This window comes from Felis catus, chromosome B1 (genome assembly GCF_018350175.1).
Source record: "Felis catus isolate Fca126 chromosome B1, F.catus_Fca126_mat1.0, whole genome shotgun sequence".
Lineage (NCBI taxonomy): Eukaryota > Metazoa > Chordata > Mammalia > Carnivora > Felidae > Felis > Felis catus.
This window is the reverse complement of record NC_058371.1, coordinates 32,511,586-32,524,536: the sequence shown is the minus strand read 5'-3', so window position 1 is coordinate 32,524,536 and position 12,951 is coordinate 32,511,586. Positions and strand designations below refer to the sequence as shown.

The following is a 12,951-nucleotide window of genomic DNA, read 5'->3' as shown; positions in this document are numbered from 1 at the left end:
TCCTCAGCTCCATGTAGTGGGCTGGGCTGACTCAGTGCTCTCATGCCTCAACGCGGAGAACAGTACCAGCACAATCCCCTGGGGGGGGACACATCCTCTGGAGGTTTTCAGTACTGAGGAGTTCTGGCGGGACCCTTTTGGTACAGTGTTAATTTACTTCAAATAAAATTCTGTGCTGTAGTCAGCGGTCCTGGCTTCCGGTCACGTTAGACATTTCGAATGCAGTGGGCAAGAATAGTAATTCACAGACCATGCAGTTTAATAGAGAACTCCAAGGAGGTTGGGAACCACCAGTTAGGCATTGTTTTTGGTCAAGATGAGAGAGAGAATCTGGGACTATTTGGGGTCCCTGCCTTCAGAGCTTGGAGATGGGGAAGCAGTGCTCTCTAGAGGTTGAGAACCCAGGCTCCATTGTCAGACTGACCCGGGTTCAGATTCGGTTCCACTGCCTAGCCGTGCGACCCTGAGCACGCTAATCTCAGATTCATCATCGAACACGATGGTGATGTCTTTCTCTCCAGCGTTCCTGTGAGAGCGAACGTGAGCAAAACAGCTCGTACAGACAGTGGCCCTTAGAAAATTCTCAGAAATGGCGGCTAATGGTAATAACGATAAACTTGAGTGTGGCCAACCCCAGTTTTAATATTCTTTGCCTTTCTCTGCTCCTTCTTTTCTCCTTTCCTCTTCTCGCCTTTATCCTTCCCACACCGTCCTTTCTCCTTCCCCCTACCCCAGCCCCACTCTGGATGATCTGAAGGAAGACGTTAATTATTAAAGAACATCAAGTTCTTGGCATTCTATGTAGAAGAAATCAGTGATTTTGAGGACCCTAAAGAGAACCGATTTTGTAAAGGCTTCATAAAAAGTCAACAATCAAACAAAAGCTTTTTCCCCTCTGAATCATTACATTCTGTTGTTCCTGAACATCTGGGCAGAGGGGCGGGCTGCCTTCACTGGGGCCTCAAAACACCGCTCCTTGGGCTGTAGCTATGTCTCTGTTTATGCCTCATTTGGAACGTAAGCCATCATTCCAGGATTCTCTTTCTGGAGCTGCCACTAACTATGTGGGTGAATTATTTTCCAACTTTGAACTTCAGTTTTTAAAATGGAACAAGTCAGGCGAGACTTGCTGTAATTGATGGAAGTCGATGAAAATACCACTCAGATTTAATGCTTAATCGTATACTCTTATGTCGTTTCCTGTGTATCCATCTCATCTTGACAGCCAGCTCTTCAAGCAGGGGGACAGTGTCACAGTCCACAGGAAAGAGCATAAGGTTCAGAAGTAGAGGCCCTGCGTCCCAGGCCCAGCTTTGCAACCTACCGGCCTGTGCGACCTTGGGTGAGTCGCTACACCCCCGCCATCTGTACTTTCCGTTGCTATAAAATGGGGTTGTTGTGCCTTTTATTTTTTGTTTTTTTAATGTTTATTTATTTTGAGAGAATGCGCACATGCGAGCAGGGGAGGGCAGAGAGAGAGAGAGAGAGAGAGAGAGAGAATCCCAAGCAGGCTCCGTGCTCGCAGCACAGAGCCCCACGCCGGGCTCGAACTCACAAACTGTGATCATGACCTGACCGGAAATCAAGACTCAGATCGTTAACCAACTGAGCCATCCAGGTGCCCCTGGTGTATCCTTTTAAAACACAAGGTTATTATGAAGACTAAATAAGATAATAATTAACATAGCACTTGGTAAACTTAAAAGAGAGGGTCATTTTCGTTCATTGTCCTGCCCACAGAACCTACCACCGTGCAAGTTAAACAGGTTTTCGTCGAATGTCGTCTGTTTCAGGAACAAAGCTGAGACTTGCTATTACTGAGTTTAGAATCACTGAAGAAGAGTCTTGGTGTATGATTAAAACATTTCATTTCCAATGCAAAATTTTAAATGCAAAAAATATGCTTTTAAAACTAGTGAAGGCCTTGAGTAATGCTAGGTAAATAATATTGTATTATTCTCTAGGTGCCTTAAGATTTATGTGGTAAGAATAAATATCAAAATTAAACCTGAAATGAAATACTAGTGCTTTCAGTGGGATTAATCCTGTGACGCTCTCTTTGCACAGTACATAGTTTTGGAATTTGCATAGATAAATTTTAAGTTATTTTCTAATGATAAAAATAATCTTGTGGATAATAAAGTATAAATGCAAAACTAGTTGTATTGCTTAGAGTTCTCCAGAGAAACAGAAAATATATATGTGCATATATATATGTATATGTATGTATATACATATATATGTATATATATGTATATACATATATATGTATATGTATGTGTATATATACACATATGTATATGTATATATATACATATATGTATATGTATATATATGTATATACATATATATATAAAGAGATTTATTACAAGAAATTGGCTCATGCAATTATGAAGACTGAGAGTCCCAAGATCTACAGTTGGCAAGTTAGAGACCCAGGAGAGCCAATAACGTAGTTTCAGTGTCTGTCTGTGTCAGGAGGTAGAGAAGGCCAATATCCCAGCTCAAAGACAGTCAGACAGACAGGTTCCCTCTTACCCAGTCTTGTTATTCTATTCAGGTCTTCAACTGATTGGATGCGGCCCACCCACATTGGAGAGGGCAATCCGCTTTACTTAGTCTACTATTCAGATATCAGTCTCGTCCAAAAACACCCTCACAGACATACCCAGATGTTTGACCAGTAGCTGAGCAAGTCAAGATGACACGTAAAATTAACCATCTTACCAGTATAATAAACTATTTGGGAAATGCAAGAAAGAAGGGGGAAAATAATTCCCCCAATCCCACTACCCAAAGATAACCATTATTAAGAGTTTTGACATGTTTCTTTTCAATCTCTTTTCTTTGTTGTAGTGTGCCACAGATCAGTTTTTTAATCACTTGTTCTATATGACTAGAGATTTCACGTTGTCTCTTCTTATTCACTTAGGAAAGTATCTAAAATTTCCATGTCTCTGATTTTTTCACTTATAAAACAATTATTATGAGAAAACCTGCTTTGGGGCGCCTGGGTGGCGCAGTCAGTTAAGCGTCCGACTTCAGCCAGGTCACGATCTCGCGGTCCGGGAGTTCGAGCCCCGCGTCAGGCTCTGGGCTGATGGCTCAGAGCCTGGAGCCTGTTTCCGATTCTGTGTCTCCCTCTCTCTCTGCCCCTCCCCCGTTCATGCTCTGTCTCTCTCTGTCCCAAAAATAAATAAATAAAAAAAAAGTTGGAGGGGCGCCTGGGTGGCTCAGATGGTTGAGTGTCCCACGTCACCTCAGGTCATGATTTCACAGTTTGTGGGTTCAAGCCCCACATGGGGCTTTGCACTGACAGCAGGGAGCCTGCTTAGGATTCTCTTTCTCCTTCTCTCTCTGCTCCTCCCACACTCTCTCTAAAAAATAAATAAACATTAAAAACATTTTAATAAAACATTATAGGGGCGCCTGGGTGGCTCAGTCGGTTGGGCGTCCGACTTCGGCTCAGGTCATGATCTCGCGGTCCGGGAGTTCGAGCCCCGCGTCGGGCACTGTGCTGACAGCTCGGAGCCTGGAGCCTGTTTCGGATTCTGTGTCTCCCTCTCTCTCTGACCTTCCCCCGTTCATGCTCTGTCTCTCTCTGTCTCAAAAATGAATAAACGTTAAAAAAAATTAAAAAAAAATTATAAAAATTATCTAAAAAAAGAAAACCTGCTTTGACTATACAGGACGCTGTTACTATAACCAAATAAAATGAGCGTGATGCACAACCCCATGTCTCACCCTAAGGAGAGAGAAGCGACACCTACATTAAGGGAGCAGAGGTGGGGTGGGGGGAGGTGTTAGGAATACCTGAGAGACACCCCAGAATCCCATCCTCTTTCTCCAAGCTGATGCCTACCTCGGAAATGTCCCCAGACAGCCGGCCTATTACTTTCGCCCCTGATCCAGCACTGAAGGTGTTAATAGCCCATCTCGCCCGCCCTGTGTCCCAAGGCTGAGGTGTGAGCGACTCGGGAACCCCCAATAAATTAAGGGTGGCAACCTCTCTGAGGAGGGAGAGGTGGCTTGTTCAGCATTTTAAGCCTTTTAGTTGGTGTCCTTTATCACCGATTGATTTATTGGATATTTGTGCAGCGGGCAGGGGGATTTGAAATATAACATAAGCGCTTCCTGAGACGTCAGTACTCTAATGTTAGTGGTCTGAACAAGGATGTAATTCATATCTGCAGGTGCTTACTCCAGTATCAAGTACTTCAATAACATCATGCCTGTGGAATCCACTGTTCCCAAGTGCCCTATTTGTATTCTGATATGCCCACGTCTTTTCCTATGTGTGTTTTCCTTTCTTAAGGAGCGCTCATTTCCTTCAATAGGATATGTTTTATTTCATCCCTTTTCCTGCATTTACTCATATTAATGTCACCGCACTCACGGGTAATAGCCGGGCTTGGAAATAGCCCGCACAGCCACGTAAATACTGGCCCGCGGTGCACGATCATGAAAGAATGACATGGGACGCGGTGGACCCAACAGTTTCTTCTGGGGTTCCAGCTCGGTGTGGCCCAGGGAGAGAACACTTGAGGGAGCAAGTCAAGAGAACGTGGCGGCCTCTCACCCGAGCTGGCAGGGTTGGGCGTCGGGATGGAAAATGTAGAGTTTGGGATACTTTGTTTCCACTTGGGAAGTTCTGGGTTGATCCATAGAAGCGTAGCGCACTCGAAACATCCCTTTGGGTTTTTGGTTTATGCCTCTATGGTAGCGTAATAACTGCGTTTCCAATTGGCCAAAGCAGAAGACTTTGAGACATTTAAGCTCCTAGACCTGCAGGTGAGAGAGCGCTGTCCTTTGGGCCAGGTCCATTCTCTTTTTCTCTCTTTTTCTGGCTCTTCGCTTATGCATCGGGGAGACTGATTTGTGCGGTCAAGGAGTCCTGCCTAGCGGAAGGAGAATCTGCCCCGGACCTCGGGTGGTTTTGATTTGTCTTAATCTTCTCTCTAGCCTCCAAATTTTCCATATCCATTTCCGCTTCGCCTGCTACTTACCTACAAGAAAATGTAGAGAAAAAAACCTATTTTTGGAGGCTGCTGCAGGATATAGTCCATCATAAGCATGTATAAAGTCACAAAGGATTGTGTTCAAAGTTACTTGTTTAGAACGCAAAGTGAATTTTCCTCCAGAAACTATTGTGCAATGTGGGAGGCAGATAATTACTACCACTCCTCTAGTATTAAAATGCTGACAGGTTTATCGGGGCGCCTGGGTGGCGCAGTCGGTTGAGCGTCCGACTTCAGCCAGGTCACGATCTCGCGGTCCGTGGGTTCGAGCCCCGCGTCGGGCTCTGGGCTGATGGCTCAGAGCCTGGAGCCTGTTTCCGATTCTGTGTCTCCCTCTCTCTCTCTGCCCTTCCCCTGTTCATGCTCTGTCTCTCTCTGTCCCAAAAATAAATAAATGTTGAAAAAAAAATTTTTTTAATGCTGACAGGTTTATAGATGCGTTAATTCAAGTGGTATAGGTTTACTCTTCCCTATAGCTGTTAAATTCTTATTTTATCTGCGAATATAAATGTAAGGTAGAGGGACCTTGTCCCATGGTTAGGAACAGCGACTCTGGAGGGAAGTCTTGAGGGTATGAGGGGGAGGCAAGGGCAGCCATTCATAGGCATAGGCATGGGCTGTTATAAGTCAGCAAACATAATATGTAGCGTGTTATATATTATCTATAATACGTGTATATAATGACATATATGACATATGTTATATGTAACATAAGATTAATTTATATCTATATAGATATGTAGATATAATAGAGAGAGAGAGAGTGTGTGTGTGTGTGTGTGTGTGTATCTCATAAGATACTGGCTGGAATACCTGGGGTTTGCTGTGGGTGGCCAGCTTCCCATTTTAGGCTGCGGGTTTAGAAATATTTCCTTTTTGCATGAGCTGCTAAGGTGTCTGTAGGGGAAAGACAAAAACAGATACTGTGAACTTGAGCCCTGCCAAAGAATTAGTCCTGGGATCTTGGAAACTTTAGGGAAAATATACTTTTAAAAGACGGGGTCTTGAGGAACTTTAGGACAAATATTTCTTGGTTGCGGGAAAGCCAGCTTAGTAGAACCTCGGTTTTGCAAACTCAAAGATCTTTTCCTCTTGGAAAGGACAGTTTCAAACAAATTAGAGTCTCTAAGAAGAATAAGCTGTTCTGCAGAATAATGTAGAAGGTTGTCTTTGTGGGTAAGTCGCATCTCCACAGATTATTTTCTTTTTTAAGAAAAAGTTCCCCCCCCCCCCATATGGATTTTGATAGCTCTCTCACTGAAAGTGATTATTGGTTCCTGATAAAGTCGTTCCTTGGCTAGAAGATCAGGAGCTGATAGAGGGAGCCTGAGAGGAGACCAGACTGAGTACATAAAACCTTCCATGCGAAAGGCCCACGGGAATGTGATTCCCAACGAAATAATCCAGCCTTGAGCTGCATGCCGATAGCGGATTACTGGGCTCCACCAGATGGGAGGGATTGAGGGTGAGCTATCCTGAGGTCAGGGGGCTGAGTTTTCCCTGAGGGTGAAAATCCCTATGGTCAGTTACCCACCAAGGAGACAGATCCAGGGGTGGAGAAGGAAGATGGGGGTGGTTATTGTGGCGTAAAGGAGATGAAGCATTGAAGACACGAGTTTTCATGGAAAGGAGCGATGCTAGAAGTCACTCTATCTCCAGTGGTGGAGAGGACTCCAAAGGAGGTTGGATCTAGGGACAGATTTCAGGCTGGTGGACAAGAGGTGGAGAGTGGGGGCGAGCAAAGACCTAATTATATTAGGGGGCAATGGAGGCATTGAGTTTGTCCTGGCAAGGTGCCTTCTGTTGACTGAGTTCACCATAGGGTATGTTCTGAGAGTCGCTTTGAGTGTGTAAGTCTTGTATGTCATTTGTTAAGTGCATTTCATATTTGTTGTTGTTATTATAAATGGTATTGTTTTAAACTTCGTTTTCTAATTGTTCCTTGCTACTATGTGGATATGTCATTGATTTTTGTATATCGGCTTTTCATCCTGAAACCTTTCCAAATTCACTTATTAGTTCTAATAGTTTTCTTGTATTCGTTCTAATAGCTTTCTTACTTTGGTTCATAAAAAATCTTCTACGTCTCTATTTAGCTTTTCCGTCTTTCCTCTAGCATCTTGAATATGTGGAATATAGTTATAAAATTTTTATTGTTCTTTTCTACTGATGCTATCCTCTGAGTCATTTCTGGGTCAGTTTCAATTGATTTTTTTTCCTTCTCATTATGGGCTGTATATTTCTTTAGTATTTTTGTTTGGCAATTTTTGGTGGGTGCTAGACATCATGAATTATTTGGCGATGGATACTTTTGCATGCTAACCGATAGCCTTGAGCTTTGTTCTGGGATGCCGTTAAGTTGCTTAAAAATAATTTGATCCTTTTGGATAAGCCTTTTTAAGTGAGACCAAGACAAGGTTTATTTAGGATTAATCTTTCTTCAGTTGTGAGGCAAGACTCTTTTTAGTATTCTGATGCCTCATGTGCTATGGGATTTCCCACTTTGGCTATTTGGAACAGGTACTGATCCTGGCCGTGTGTGTGCTCTAGGCATTGTTCCTTCCAGTCTTTTAGAGTGGTTCTTTTCCTGGCCTTGGGTAGTTTACTCATACATGTGTGTGTATATGTGTGTGTGTATCCTATACTCCGTTGTATACTCAACTGAGTACTCAATGGAGACTGTCTGCAGACCCCCAGAGTTCTCTCTCTGTGCAGTACCCTCCCGTACTCTGGCCTGCAGACTCTAGCTGCTTCGACTTCTCCAGGCTCCCAGCTCCATATTCTCAAATCAGGGAAACTGTCAGGCTCACCTTGGATTCCCCCTCCCTGTGCTGCACGCCAGAAACTTTCTCCAGGCAGTGAAGTTGGGGCAATGATTGGCTCACCTCATTTCTTTCCCATCACTCAGGGATCATGGCCCTTTGTTTTCTTACATCCTATGTCTTGTGAACCTTTGCTTCATCTGTATCGTCTGGTGTTTTCATTGCTTCGGACATGAGAGTAAATCTAGGCCCTGCTACTCTATCTCAGCCAATAGCACGAGTGCACACCCACTGTCTAAAAGCCGAAGCCCACACAACTCCATCAAGTTTCTGTTGGTGAAAACCAGTCATATGGCTCCACTTGGATACAACAGGGGCGGGGAAATCTAGTTTCCGGCTGAAAGATTGCTTCCCAACAACAACTCTGCGCTAGGAGGGAGAGGCACGAATTTGGGTGGCCAGCTAGCTGTTGCTACCACAGTTTCTTATCCTTACCTTGCAGATGAACAAGCTGACTCCCGGTGGAGCGAAAGAAGCTTGAACCAGCAAAATTAGTATGTGGTCGCAATGGAGTCGCACTCACAGCTCCTACCGGCTTGACTCCTAAACTGTGTTTCTGTTCTGGAGATTCTGAAAGCCATAAAATCAGCTGACCTCATCCACTATCAGAGCCAGGAGAAGCTTGGATCGTGAGAACAAACCTCGCAGTATTCAAAGTGGGATTGCATATGCGGCGAAAGAAATTTTTAGAGCGAAACGGAGTTCAATTTCTATGGAGCCTAGCTTTGTTTTCTTTGTTTGACTAAAACCTCAAGTAAGAGAGGGGAATGCAGTGGGAATAATTAGCCACAACGGGTGGTATAAATCCAAGGAGAAAAATAATTCATCAACTTTAAAGCAACTCATTTAAAACTGTGAGTGTAGTTTATTTGACCTGCATTTGGGAGCAAATATTAATGAAGAAGTAAAGGCAGCTTATGGCTTTTTCAATTCTTTCATTTCCCACTAGATGTCTTTGATAGAAACTAATTATCAATGCTCTTGATTTAATTTGGAAAAAAATTGGATGAAGGTTTTCCTCTAGTCCCATGTCAGTGTTCACAACCCAGGAGAACTAAAATTAACCCCTGATCCTTCCCCAGTAACTGCTCTAGCCAGTGAGGTCCAAGGAGTCCACTTTAGAAAACAAGAAAAATTATGATTACTATTATGGTGATTATTATTTTTTAAATAAAAATTTCTTTTGGGAATGCGGGAAGACTAGAGGAAATTTTCCCAGTGCTAAAGTTGCTTTTATTAAACCACTAAGCAGATACCACAAAACTTTCATTAATTGAAACGCATTTTTATCCCACATTCCACTTTCAAGAAAAAAGAGTCAAAGGCATGTCAGCAACTTACCTTAAATTCAACTTTCAAGGCCATACTTAGGATTCGTTACCTGTATCTCAGCAATGTTATACTTTGTATATTTTCTCTGCAGTCTATTTTGTCATAATCATGTTCTCCAGGATTATGTCTTTACTGCTTTTTTGGTAGACTGAGGTTGGGATTCAGAGTGTAGGCTCTGGGTTTTAAACCTAGTACCATCATTATGTTTTGTGATATCATCTGTAGAGTGGGAAAATTATTAATACCGACGCTACCCATAAGGTGGTTTAGATGATTGAGTTGATACATATCATATGCTAGAGTAGTGGCTTGCCAGCTACTCTATGGAGGAAGTGCTCAATAAGTTTTGCTGTCATTTATTATTGTTATTCCTAATGATATCTTTAGATGGCACTTTTCCTTCTCTATATGCATAGCTTCAACTTTCATTTATATGCTAATACTGATAGCACTCAAAAGTAAATAGAAAATTGAATGTATGTATCTAGAACTGTGACTCTTTGTCCCATGGCTTAACTCTCTGCTGGACTTCTCTTTCCATTGACCTTCACCCCCGAAGGACTCACAATATCATTTCGAAGTAGTCATTTGTATACATAGGGTCCAACATCTCCTTAAATTCCACCACAGGACAGTATAACGGTGCCTACAGAGAACCCATGTCGTCAGTCTTGACTATTGCTGTCTTCTTCCAGGGAAGCCAGTATCCATTCATCCAGCAGATTAGGCCTCCCTTGCAAGTGGAATCCCTCCAGGCCCTGGATGACTCAAGGCCCGAGTGTCCCTCTCCTCATCCACCAGGAGACTTCTGTGACTTACTCTGGTGAGAGACTCACGACCAATAAATCCATCATGCCACTCCTCTCTGTTATTCTTGGTTACCATCCAAGATCCTTTAACTTCCTCTCCTCTTTATAGCTGTCTGCTCCAACTCCCCAACCCACCTTCCCACTGCTCTGCTTTCCAATCCTTCCATGGTCCCATAGGAAGCAAGTTCTCTGCATCTGCAACCTTTAAGATTCCCTCTATTTCCATTCCTTAACTGAGACCAGGCTCTCCCCAAAGGATGCTGCTTCTCTTGGTAGCTGTCTCAAAGGGATAATTCTCATTTTCTGACTCCACACATGCCCCTAGGGGAAAGAAAAGCCTTGCTTCCTTCCAGCCTTTGCCATAAGGCTCTCCCCTCTGGTTATATCACTAGCTGTCCTCTGGACAAAAACCTTCGTTCAGTGAAGACACTGGTGTGGGACTCATCCTCCTAATTTCCACTCTAGGCCTGGCTCATCTCTGAGACCTTTACTCTCTCTCTCATCGGCCACCCTTTCCATAAGCACACCATGTACCCTATTGCACCCCACAACTGTTCCATCCCAGAAAGAATAAGTGTAGACGTTCCACTGTCGACCAGGCCTCTTAATTTCACACCGAGCTCATGCAGTTACTCCTATTCCACACATTCCTTGATCAGATGGTCTTGCTGTTATTGTCCTTCCTTGAGTCTCTTGAAGCCCAGCTCTTCCCCTACCCACTGGTCACTCCATTTCCCACCCAGCTTAGACTAAATGGTTCACTCTTTCCATATTTCTCTTGGCAGTTAGCTTCCTTGCCCCCTTTTCTTTTTTCTGTTATGCCCACTCTAAAAACCCCTGGATCACTCAAGTGTCTGACTTCAACTTGCGTAGACCAGAACTGCTACATTGCTAAAGAAAATAGCATTATCACAGAGGCTGGCACACTCTATACCTAGGCTTTTCAGCCCTGTGATTCATTGAACTGATGATTTCAAAACTTTTTCATCCTTCTCAGTGACCTACAGCACCCCACGTTTCAGGCTGTCACCTCCTACTGCTCTCTTGCCTAGACCTGTCCAGCCACTTGGACCTCCTTGCTGAATCTTGAACATGTCCGTGATGGTCGGTTTATGTGTCAACTTGACTCCGCTGTCATTCCCAGTTATCCAATCAAACGCCAATCCAAGTGTTGCTGTGACGGTATTTCGTAGATGTGATTAAAACTCATAATCAGCTGACTTGAGCTAAGGGAAATTGTCTTAGATACTCTGGTCGGACTCGATTTGGCGAAATCTTACAGCAGAAGGCTGTAACAGCAGAACTTTTGTGGCCGCAGCTTTAGCTCATACCTGAAAGTTCCGGCCTCCCTTTCTGACAGCCTGCCCTACAGATTTAGGACTTGGCTAGCCAACTTCCACGGTCACAGAAGCCAATTCCCTGGAATAAATCTCTTAGCATATATCTGATTCTGTTGGTTCTGTTTTTGGGTTGAACCCTGGTGTGGATTTCCTCGCCCTGAAAGTAGAGCAGCGCTCTACTAATACCTAATACCTAAAAATGTGGAAGTGGTTTTGGAATTGGGCAGTAGGCAGAAGCTGGAAGAGTTTTGAAGGTCATGTGAGAAAAAGCCTCGATTGCCTTCAATAGATTTTTAGTAGAAACACGGATGTTAAAGCTATGCCTGTGAAGGTTCAGAAGGAAGTGAGGACGCTTCGCTGGTGAAGAAAGTTCATGTTGTCTTGGAGAATACACAAATTACCATAAACAAATTGTTGGTTGAGATATGGACATTAAAGGTGCTACCAGTGTGGACTCTGAAAGCAATGAGCAACATGTCTTTGGAAACTGGAGATAAAAGGATCTTTGGTATAAAGCAGCAGAAATCTTAGCAGAGTTGTGCCATACAGTTATGTGCAAAGCAGAAATGTTCAACAATGATTGCAGATGTTAGCTTAGAAGATTCCCAAGTGAGATGTGGAAGGCACAGCCTTTTGCTAAGCAAGAACTGTTAAGAAAAATGAGCAGGATTTGTTCAGATTTGGGAAATTCTCAGACTAACTAGATGGCAAAAGATGCTAAAATTAGGAGATTTACTGTCAAGAAAGCTGTGATCCAGAGAGAAAGCCAAGGGTGTGACTGGATTTAGTTTGTGCCTGGGGTCATAATTTAGAGTATTGGGTCACACAGAGGGCTCTTTGAAGAGATTAGGTGTATGACTCAGCCACGTCCACAGAAGCCAGGAATAGCGGAGATTAGCAGGAAAAGCCTGTGGAGGGGTCTGTGGTCTAATGGGTTTCTAATGGATCCGCATGACATACACAGGAGACCCGTAAAGTTTCTGAGAATGTCACTCCAGCAGAAACACCACCAGCTTGAACTGAGAGGACAAAATGAAAGAGGGTTATAGAACTCCCAAAACTCTATAGAAAGGAAGCGGGCTGATCAAACTATTTGGCTACAAACACACACTACCCTTCATGAAAAAGGAAGGATGGCTTGGAAAGCAGAAGCTTGGGTCCAAAGCACAGAGTCTCAGGCCACAGGATCTTGTTTACAGGCCTTGAAAACGGATGGAGTTTGCCCTGCTGGGTTTCAGAATTGTCTAGGACCAGTGATGCCTTTTTTCTATCCATTTTCTCCCTTTTTGAGTGGGAGTGTCTGTATCTGGCAGGCCATGACTATCCCACCATTGAATTTTATTTAAAACAGATAACTTGTTTTCTAGTTTTACAAGTCCACAGATAGAACATTTGCATCATGATCGATCATATCTAGAGTTCTCTTTGTACCTGACTTAGACAATGTTTGAGATCTTTGAGCTGATGATATCTAGATAAAATTTTAGGCTTTGAATTGACGCTCTAATGGATTGAGACTTTTAGGTATGTTACAATGGGGGTATATGTATTTTGCATACTGGATGGATGTGGATCTTTGGGAGCTAGAACATGGATTGTGGTAGGCTGAAGAATGACACCCAAATAGTCT

General features: G+C 43.4%; 1 long non-coding RNA gene across 2 annotated transcripts; it reads left to right on the top strand.

Moving 5' to 3' along the window:
- The first annotated feature begins 1,073 nt into the window (after positions 1 to 1,073).
- Positions 1,074 to 11,622, top strand: LOC123384811. Of its 2 annotated transcripts, XR_006596452.1 has the most exons (3): positions 1,074 to 1,342; positions 8,283 to 8,694; positions 9,868 to 11,622. It is a non-coding gene; the product is annotated as an uncharacterized LOC123384811 (long non-coding RNA). The 2 variants fall into 2 exon arrangements; XR_006596451.1 differs by lacking the exon at positions 9,868 to 11,622 and having other exon boundaries at positions 8,283 to 9,651.
- The last annotated feature ends 1,329 nt before the right edge of the window (positions 11,623 to 12,951 follow it).